Source organism: Triturus cristatus, chromosome 4_1 (genome assembly GCF_964204655.1).
Source record: "Triturus cristatus chromosome 4_1, aTriCri1.1, whole genome shotgun sequence".
Lineage (NCBI taxonomy): Eukaryota > Metazoa > Chordata > Amphibia > Caudata > Salamandridae > Triturus > Triturus cristatus.
In genome coordinates, this window is record NC_140585.1 from 974,387,365 (window position 1) to 974,398,366 (window position 11,002).

Here is an 11,002-nt window from a genome sequence, read left to right on the forward strand (position 1 = left end):
GAAAACAGTTAAGCCGGTTTGCTCTAAACGGAAACAACCTCCACTATTGAATTCCCAATGCACTACGCTAACTACATGGATCCAAGGTCCTGCAGTTTCAGCCAACCTAGTACCTGTTAGCGCTTCTGTTGATTTAACATCTTCAGAGACATTAAATTACTCTGTATATACTCAAACTGAATCTACACCGACACCTTTTTCTAATCTTAGACTCGGGGATACTATATATTATTATAGATACTATGTACGAGCGAGTCAAAGAGCTTGTAGACAAGAATTTTGCCGCATTATGGAAGCGCTTAGACCGTTTAGAATCTCTAACTAATAAGTTAAATTCACCCAGTAAGGCATCTAAGCAGTCATCTTTACAGGGTAGCATTGACAAACCACAGACTCTGATCAATGGAATTCCTAAAGAACGACAGGGGATTATAACTCCCATGCAGCTTTTTGATTCTTGTGACACTTGTCGTAAAGCCAAAGATCGTATCCCTCCTAAACTTCCCCCCAACTTTGCTAAAACCCAAAATGTAGCCATCTCCACCACAGTATGTTCATCTAGCCAAATTGTTGATCATGTTCCCCCTACAGCTTCCGCTAATATTGTTTGTAACAAGGTTTACGGGTCTGCCGAGGCAAGTAAAGATGTCTTAAGTCTACCACCAGCAGCATGCCCGTATGTCCTGATTCTCGCAGGAGTTCCCCCAATAGAGAAGAATAAATCTGAGTCTTGGGACCAATTACGGAATAAAAGTATTGATTGGCTGGCTAAACATAAAGGGTACAGGAGGTTTAATATAAACGACATTATAATGGTACGTAGGGTTGGTTGGGTTGGACTGTCAGATAAGACCATTGAGGGAGATTGCATTGTTATTAGTTTTCAACGACCAACACTTGTCAGATCAATATCGATGGCAAAGGTAATAGCTCTTGTTCTACAAATATTTGGGCATTGCCTCTTGGTTTCTTTTATAAACCAAACCCTGAGCAGTATCCTTCAACTACCCCTCTATATCCATTAGTAAATAGGTTCTCTGTCCTTTCTGGTCTTGATAGTTTAGATTGACCGTCATATCGCCCCTTCGACATCCATGTTGGCTATCCCGGAAAACAATGGCTCTGAGCCTTATGACTCAATGTTAACTGTGCTAAGCTGGAATGTTGCCGGCTTGGCTTCCAAACTGAGCAATGATGATTGGGTCAAGACGGTTAACAACTACGATATCCTAATGTTTCAAGAGACCTGGGCAACAATAGAGCTATATCTTGAAGGGTATGAATGCCTCAATACTATTGCATCCCTCCCCAAACAAGGCAGACCCTCTGGTGGCTTATCCACCTGGGTGAAAATTTCTTCGGGTGGCAGTGTAAAAACAATCCCCACTAAAAGTGCTAACATCCAAGCCTTGATATACACACGGGGGGTTTCGATTTGTTTTATTAATTTTTATAATAACGATTTCTTAACTACCCCTAATATGAATTTTATCAACCTCTTAAACTTTATTTCGGATATACCTAATCTCATAGGGAACCAAACACTTGCTGGAATTTGTTTGGGTGGTGATTTTAATGCAAAGATTGCAGGGGGAAATACTTTAACTCCCCTCTATCACTCATTGGCCAATCCATGCAAAAGGGGGTTTGAGTTATTGGATCACTTATCAAATAGTAGCCTATTAAATGTAATGGATATTGCCACTACAAACAATGGAGATAGCCCAATACCCACTTACAGAGGCCATGGCTGCGCCTCAGCAATAGATTACGGTTTTATAACGACCACATTAGAAGACTACTTAGTTAAAGCAGCGGTTAAACCATCCACGTTTGGGGATCATAATCCAATCTCCGTTTCATTTAGGGTCGTCCCCAGATCCGATTTTAGAACAGAGCCAGGGGCCTGTAATTTAGCACCCTCAACAGACAACTTAAGGGTCAAATGGAAAGGTATTGATAATAGCAGTGTGTTCCAAAAAATGCTAAAAACGTATCGATCGCTTTGTGACACTTGTCTTTCACCTGTTGATCCTAACCTAGAGGTAGTTTCTGCCTTTGTTCAACTATGTACAGGCGTTAAAAAATTGATTTTGCGGCCTGCACTTGCTCCCAACTCTAACCCAAGGTGGTTTAACAGCATTTGCTCTAGGGAAAACAGAGAGCTTAGAGCTGCTCTCTCAGCTGCCCCTACGGATTCTAACCTCATTAGATCTCTGAGGCACGAATACAAAAGAGTGACTAAGCAGAGGAAAGACGAGATCTTAAAAGAACAATGGAATAACTTGGCTTGTGCTGCAAGATTTAACAACTCAAATGGTTTTTGGATAGCAGCCAAGTCCCTGAGATCATTGGGCAATACACTCACTCCGTTAAGTTGCAATATAAAGAGCGAAGTCTGGGTAGCCCATTTTTCCAAAATATATGCTGCTATGCCCCAGTGCGAGGATTTTGTTGATAATTCTGTTGCTACCAGAATTCAGATATCTTTACCGGAGGTTGAGGATGCCGTTGACCAAAGTCTGGGTAATAAGGCCCCTGGCCCAGATGGGCTACCCATTGACCTCATAAAATTTAGGACAGAGTTTTGGACACCCCTTTTACTTCATGTTTTTAATAATCTGACAATAACCAAAATCCCCAATACATGGTCCACATCTCTTATCGTTCCAATTTTTAAAAAGGACGACAGATCCAACCCGAATTGTTACAGACATTGGGGAGGGTGTTATTTAATAAAATCAGAACCTGGGCCGAGGAGGAAAACATTTTAAATAGATGTCAGCTAGGTTTCAGAAGCAATCTTGGAACGGTGGAACAGTGTCTTAACCTTGATCATAGGTAAATACACCATAGCTCGACACTGTCCCATCTACCTAGCATTCATGGACCTTTCCTCGGCCTTTGATTTTGTTGATATATACGACTCTGGACATGCCTCTTAAACTATGGGTTGGATGAGGCCATAGTCCCCTCTTTAGCATATTTACATAGGGATCTGAGGGCACGGGTGAGAATTAGCACGGACGGGGCAATCTCAGGGGACATAGCGGTTAAAAGGTGTAAAACAAGGGTGCGTCTTAGCCCCACTCTTGTTCATTGTATATATTAACGAGCTACACAATGAGCAGTCTGAACTGACTACAGATGTCCCAATGATTAATGGTAATAAACTGCCCGCCCTCTTATATGCGGATGCTGCCGTTTTAATGGGTCGTACACCCAATGCACTGCGTATACTAGTTAAGGGTTTTGTTGATTTTATGAATGGTCTGACCCTTTGCACAACTTTTAAGAAATCTTTTTTAATGTGTTGTTTCGTCTCAGAGCTGGCACATTACAATATTTGTTGTGCTTCCCCTTAGGCTTCCAATCCAACATTGAGCAATTGCCCTGCCCTTACTGCAATTCAGGTAAGCAATCAATGTTACATTTCCTGTTCTTTTGTAATTTCTACCAAAGGTATAGCAAGCAACTTCTGATTCCCATCTTTAGGGCTAGTGCAATCACGTATTTTAAGGTTGCTTACGGGATTATCCTTCAGCTTAATGGGGAAAACTTAACACTCCGTGTCTGTACCTTTTTGAAGATGGCTATTCGTTCACGAGCCTCTATGAATCCTTGATAAGTTGACCTGATTGTATTATACGCACTCACTGGTTTTATGCTGATAACTATTCATGGATTTAATAGCTTATTTCCCCCTGCTGTTACTTCTCTCAAATCTATTTGCACTTTGCACTTTGCACCTTATCATATGATGCTGCCATATAACTTGATATATTCTTGGTTTCTGTGATAATTTTATGATGATTCATTGAATTGTTTTTATATAGCTAAAGCTCTGTTGCATGTTTTAAACCTAGATGACGTTTTTATGTAATGTTTTAAGTGATTAACTTTGTGAGATAATGTTTGTGCTTTTATGGACATTTCATATCCGAATAAAGATTATTGATGATGATATACTACACCAAAATGAGGTATACTGTGTATAGAGACCAAGTGACCCCAGAGGTAGGCAGAGAATAAATTAGATAGAACCTTGCTCTCTAATTGTGGTACAGTGGTCGAGCAGTAAGGCAGTATCAGAGGACAGTGCAGTGTTAAGCATTTGATGTACACACTCAGTCAGCAAATGAATTCACACACTGAGTAACTGAACTCTAGGCCAATTGTGTTTGTATAAAAATATATACTGTTTTTTAAATTTTAAAACCAAGCAAGCCTGGCACAGGTAAGCATTAAATACTTTTCAGTAATAAGTTACTGGATATAGAACAGTTTGAAAATGCGATAGCAATTGTACTTGGTTTGATTTACAGGGGATGCAGTAGGTTGCAACACTTAGCAAATACAGTACATTGAAATGAATAGGCTCTTCCAGTAAATTACAGGTAAGTTACGTTTTACATTACTTTCCTAACACAGTGCTGGATACCTAGATTCAGCACTGGGACATTTCCTGGAAACAGGTAAGTATTTATGTTTTGGTAATTCGCATGATTTTTAAAGAATATTTTTAGATTTCAAAACTCCACGCAATCGTTTTTTGGAAGAAAAACAGTGCATTGAAATGAATAGGCTTTTTCAGTAAATTACAGGTAAGTTACTTTGTACGTTACTTTTCTTACTCAGTGCTGGATACCTGGATTCAGAACTGGGACATTTCCTGTAAACAAGTAAGTAAATACGTTTTGGTTATTTGTGCGATTTTTAAAGAATATTTTTAGATTTCAAAACTCCACAAGAAAATTGTCAATGTTATCCTATTGAGGAAAAATAAATTAACAGTTCACAGGTAAGTAATCGACTGTGGGAGTTAAGGTTCTGGGGTTAGACTCAGGGGTGACTCAGGGGTCCCCCAGGGTCAGTGATGCACTGTTGTTGCGCCCTCATCTGCACTAGGGCGGCCGGATGCAGAGTGTTAAGGCCCAATGTTATCCAATGGGGGATATGGGGCATCCGGTTGGTGGCTGCTGGCAAGCAGGCCACTGGGTTGTTGGGAGCAAAGCTCCTAGTGTTAAGGTCAGGGTAAATGGGGAAACACAGTAGCAAAAAAGGTGCACCCTCAGCGGCACTGGGGCGGCCGGGTGCAGAGTGCTGTTTCGACGTCGGGCGCCCTGTTTCTATGGAGAACCTCCGGTTTGCAAAGGCACTGCAGACAGGGAGACGAAGGACTTCTGGGTGCGACCACCACTTGGAGAAGTAAGTTGGGAAGTTAAGGGTTGGTTAGGCACCGTCGGTTTGGGAACACAAGGCCATGGGGCGTCGGGTGCAGGGGTGCCTTTTGGGGTCCGATCTTACCAGCTCCTGGTCGCGGTTAGGGGGGCCTTCTGGATTTAGGCTGCAGGCGTCGGCTGGAGGCTTGAGGCAGTTCAGGGGTCACCGGATCTTGGGTCAGGATCGCCGGGGTGACCGCCTCGCGGTGTTTTTCCACTCAAGCTCGGGCTGGGTCCAGCGGGTGCAGAGTAGGCTGGATACGCGGTCTCTGGCTGGGGCCCGAAGCTGCAGTTTGAACAAATCCGGGGGCAGATTTACAATAACTCGTGCATCCCTGCATATTAGCAGGGATTTGCGTGACTCAAAAAACCCCTTGCGCCACCATGGATGCGCCGCATTGTAAATGCAGCGCACCATGGTGCAAGGATAGACAGATGCATGACGCATCTGTCTCCGTAGGGGTGACGCAGTGCTGGAGTTGTGTCGCAGGCGTGACGCAACTCCAGCACTGCTCAGGGGTGCCCTATACCTTATATGGTGCGTCACTCCTTACGCCTGCTTCAACCAGGCGTAAGGATTTGAAGCAGCTGGGACGTAAAAGTGACTCAGTGAAATCTTGTGGATTTCACTGTGTCACTTTTATGGGGCTTTCTTGCGACGGAACGCCCACCCTGCATACATTATACCTGACGAAGGTATAATGTAGTGCAGGGCTTTACAACATGACGCATCTCACTAGATGCGTCACGTTGTAAATATGTTGCATAGTGGCGCATTGTTTACGCCACCGCTGCGTCACAAAAGTGATGCAACTGTGGTGTAAAACTGTTGCAAGGGGCTTGTAAATCTGCCCCCGGTGTTCACAGGAGATGCAGTCTTTAGAAGTGAAGACAGGCAGGTCCTCCGGGTTTCTTGAGGTTTCTGGCTGCAGGACACACCGGGATTTCGCAGGAGCAGGTTCGAGGGAGAGACAGGCCGGTAGGGCGGGGGCCAAGTCAGTGGGCGTTGTCCTCTTGTTAGCGCTGCATGGCTCTGCAGTCCTTCTACTTATCTTCTTTCTTGTTTCTTTTCTGGATCTGAGGAAGCAAGGTTCAGGGTGCTTCCTAAATACTACATTTAGGGGCGTTACAGGTAGGTAAAGAGCAGGGAACAATGCGTCCCTTCCCTGGGGTGGGTACACCCCCTATTCTGCCACTCTCCAGTGGGAGGGGGCAGGAGCCTGTCCCTGGTTGGCTGGGTCCCCCATCCTCAAGATGGCGGGGACTCGAGGTTGTGCTTCACCTTGCCTCCCACTCCTGAGTGGTGGAGTTGGCAGAGGTGGGCACACCTCTCTTCCTCACTTGTTTTGCCTGCCGGTTCTCCCAACCAAAGTGGGGGGTAGAAACAGTGGGAACCAGTTTCTGAAAGCAGCAATTGGTCTGGAGAGGCTCACAAAGGCGGCTTGCCTTTGAAGCCTCTCCTTCGTGAACCCTGCCCATCCTGGGGGAGGAGGCTTGGCACCTCGTTCCAGGATGGGCATTTTTTCAGGCTCCCGAGAGCAGTAGCTATCGACCCAGGGGTCCAGAAACATGTCTGTTGGTGGCAGCCTAGGCAGCCACTCAGTCAGGTCACTAGAAGTTGGTCGAGTTTCAGGGGGCATCTCTAAGATGCCCTCTGTTGTGCATTTTACATTAAATCCCACACTAGCATCAGTGTGGGTTTAATGTGCTGAGAAGTTTGATACCAAACTTCCCAGTTTTCAGTGTAGCCATTATGGTGTTGTGGAGTTCGTAATGACAAACTCCCAGCACCATATACTCTTAATGGCAGCACTGCACTTACAGTGCCCAGGTATAGACTTGGGCACTGTAGGGGTACAGGGCTCATGCACCTGTACCCTCACTACTGGCATAGGGCACCCAGCTAGAGGGGTGACTGATGTATGCCAGGGCAGTGGTTTGCGGGCATGGCACACAGGGATGTGTGCCATGTCGACTCTTCACTTTGTTCTACACAAAGACACGCAACCTGCAAAGGCAGTATGTGAGTACCAGGGTACAGGGCCTCTAAGGGTGGCACAATAAGTGCTCCAGCCCTTAGAGGCCTCCTCTGGTCACAGTGCCCTGGGTACCTGTGGTACCATTTACCAGGGACTGACCTGTGGCCAGAGATGCCAAATGGGTTCGTTTTAGGGAAAGAACACAGGCCCTGGTAACCTGATTGGCAGGGACCCAAGGCACACCAAGAAAAAGTGCATCAGTAGTCTGGAAAAAAGTGGGGGGTTACTGCAACAGAAACTCACTTTCCTACAATCACACATTAAATGCTCTTTGAGCTCCGTCCCAACATTTGTTTGAGATGCAAGGCGTGTATAAAATGTTGACAGCGAGCCCTTGTTTGCAACTATGACAGTCAGCATTAGTGGTGAGCATTCTGCATACAATACTCTACTCAGAGGCATGTCTGCCTACGTAGCTTGTCCTGGTCTCCTCAACTGAAATTATTGATGGCATGAGTGACATCATACCAAGTGTGTACCTCAAATATTTGTAAGGCATTAAGCTAAGTGAGCTGATTAGAAGTGGCAGGTGACCCATTGACTCTGCACTGCTCACTAGATGACTATTTCTAAATATACAACCAAGTTGTGTGTTTGCCTGTATTGTACATAATTAGGCTTGGAATGGTCAAATGCACATGCCATTTCTCCACTGTGTTGTCTTAAATGTTTGGGAGATGTCATGTTCATTCCTTAATCCAAAATGCAACATATCAGTGCATCTAATGAGCTGCTTAACTCTAGTACATGTATTGAATGTCTCCAAATGTCTTCTTAACAAGTCAATACCACAGAAATATATCACAATTGTAATCTCTACCTATTTTTTTTCCTAAGTCTCTACTTACTGTGACACAAAACATTTGGATGTAGATACCACACTTCCACCAATAACAATGTTCTCTATTTCACAACAGGTCGATCTGGCACAAAACCTGCCCAGGGCTTGGCCACCGAACAGACTCCCACTCCACCCCTGGATAAAGCACTCAGTGATGACAACACTCCTGGAGATGTGGGCGTGGATGACTGTCGTTGCACATCTGGTCAGCCTGTGCAGACGGCAATAGCGAGTCTCACTATGCCCACAACAACACCTCATAACCAAGCTGCAACACATCAGCCAACCCTTGTACCACCAACCTATGTACCTAGGGCAGTCACTAACATCTTGTGCCCCCAGTGCTGGATCCTGAGGTGACAATCACCAACCCAATCACTGAGGAACCAGGAAACACTGTGAGGGTGCACCCTGGGCCAAGGGAACAGGCCTGTGGGGGTAGAGTTTGTGTGAGGGTAACTGTGGGTCCACTAAGTGAGGCCACTGGGGCAACTCTTACCCAGGCCACCATCAACCAAGTCTTGGGAACCTGTCAGGAGTCCCAAGGCATGATGGGTCAAGTACTAATGCAAATCAGGTAGATTAAGCAGCAGCAGAAGGACTTACACCTGGAGCTTGCCACCTACAACACCAACATGGGCCAACTCATTGGGGTGCTGCAGGACATTTACACACCCCTCAGTAGGGCTTTTTCATCACCATCTACCTTTTCCTGTGGTCCGACTACACCTGGCCCATCTATATCTGTGGCCGCCACAGGAAGGGAGGCCCTGTCAGAGGAAGGCATGCCTGTAGACAGCCCTGTCTCAGCAGCAGCAGACACCACCAGCACTAACAAACGGGGACTTCCAGGCAAAAATCCAGGAGGTGGAGATGGCAAGACACCACCACCAGTAAGAAACCTCAACCTTTAATTTCCTCCAGTGTGTACAAAACATTCACTTTGTGGACTATTTCTGGACACTTTTCCCTTTCTAATGGGAGTAATATTTTGGACTTTGAACTTCAAACAATTTGACATCTTCAACTATGGTTTCATTCACCAAGACTGACTTCTTCACTTTTGGTTTTTTCCCTGTTTGGTTCTGCACAGTGTTAATTGTCTCCTTGTACACTGCAATAAATACACTAGTCCCAAACTCATTGCCTGCTGTAGTATATCTCACACCTCGCAATGTATATATGTGTTCCCATGTGAACTTTACAATGCTAAAACAAGCTACTTCTGTAAGCATGGATATGTTGCATGTGCACAATGTTTAACTCAGGTTCACAAAATAATGGGGCATATTCGTAAGAAACTATTGCCGAACTAACGTCACTTTATCGCAGCCAAAGTCGTGATAAAAATACCTCCCCATTCACAAGCCGATGTAAACAGCCCACAGCACCAGTTTACCCGCAATAGCATCAGCAAAAAACATCATCACAGAGGCCCACCGCAACTATCGCTAATAAGATGCAGAGTGGGCGTTCCCGTGCCAAAAGACGCGACAACATCACACATCAACATTCTCAACGACCGGACAGAAGTGCGATAAAAACATAAAATAGGCGATAAGGCGCGTTAGCACCAGGAAATCAACACCTGCTCTGACCTGGTGTAAAGTCGGACGGCAGCCTGCACAACAGAAGGGAGTACAGCCCAGGGCAACATCGGAAGGGCAACAGATGCCATGGAGCCACCCATCATGCAGGCTGGACACCCAAGAGGGCCACAACACCCACCGACACCACCCCAGGACCACAACCCACACCCGACTACCACAGACGCAGCACAGACAAAGACAGAGGACCCCCAGGAGGCGCACTAGCCGCACAGCCCCAACTACTGACAATGTCACCGTCCACCACAGGCTGAAAGGGACACCATCCTACGCATCCTGACCAACAATGCCCAACAGGCCGATGGCACCAACACAGCAGACAACCAGCATCCCACCTCATACAAAGATGCTGGCTTGGCTGCACCTGTTGGCCCCTGGCACCCCCCAACCAACACCCGCCACAGTCGGAGGAGTCACACAACCAGCCACACCCAAGGCCCTCACACCTGACCTGGACAACACCATCAGCTTGTCACCCCAGACCCATATGTCCAACACAATGCGCAGGATCCGCTTGACATCAAGCAAGGACCATACGCCATAGCTGGATGCACGCACCTGTTGGGGGCAATCCACAGCACACATTTCATACCCGTGTCCCCTGCCAACACAGCACACAATCACTGCAACAGAAAGCACACGTCTCACAGCAATGTGCAGACAACAACCGAACACCATGGAACCACCACCAATCTAGCCTCCAAATGCCCAGCCAGTGTGCATGCGTCCGTCATCCTCCGACAGCCAATCAGCAACCAGCATCCCCAGGATGGCACCAAGGGAAATGCACAGCCCCCTGGCAAGTCCAAATGTAACACCCCACTCCCATCAACCCCACAACCATGCAACTCACAACTCAGGCAATGCTCATGTTACAAAATCAAAACCAACATGCCAAACAACATGCCCATCCACCAGACAAGTCAGAACAACTCACAATGGTAACTTGGGCAAGCCCTGCACATGAGCCATCAACGGCATGGCACCTCAGACACACACTAGCCCAATGTTGGGAGAGGTTGCAACCAGGCATGTGTGAAGGAGGCAGGTGAACCATGATTGGGAAAGCACACAATGCCAAGAGTGGCGGAGATGTGCTGGACAGACCGCAGTATGCAGAACACACCCATATCCATGGCGACATACACCTCTGGTGTATGGAGTGTAGTGGACAGTGGACGCAACAATGTCACCCCGGCCAGTGGGGGAGTTTGCGCAAATGTTGCCTGTCACGTCCCCCCCCCCGTAAGCGTGAGCGAAGTGGGATTGCCTGGCGTACGCCAGGCCAGCGTA

The 11,002-nt window shown here is 46.4% G+C and overlaps 1 pseudogene; it reads left to right on the forward strand.

The window, feature by feature from the left end:
- Positions 1–242: 242 nt before the first annotated feature.
- LOC146855921 (uncharacterized) lies at positions 243–9,016 on the forward strand (annotated as a pseudogene).
- Positions 9,017–11,002: the final 1,986 nt, after the last annotated feature.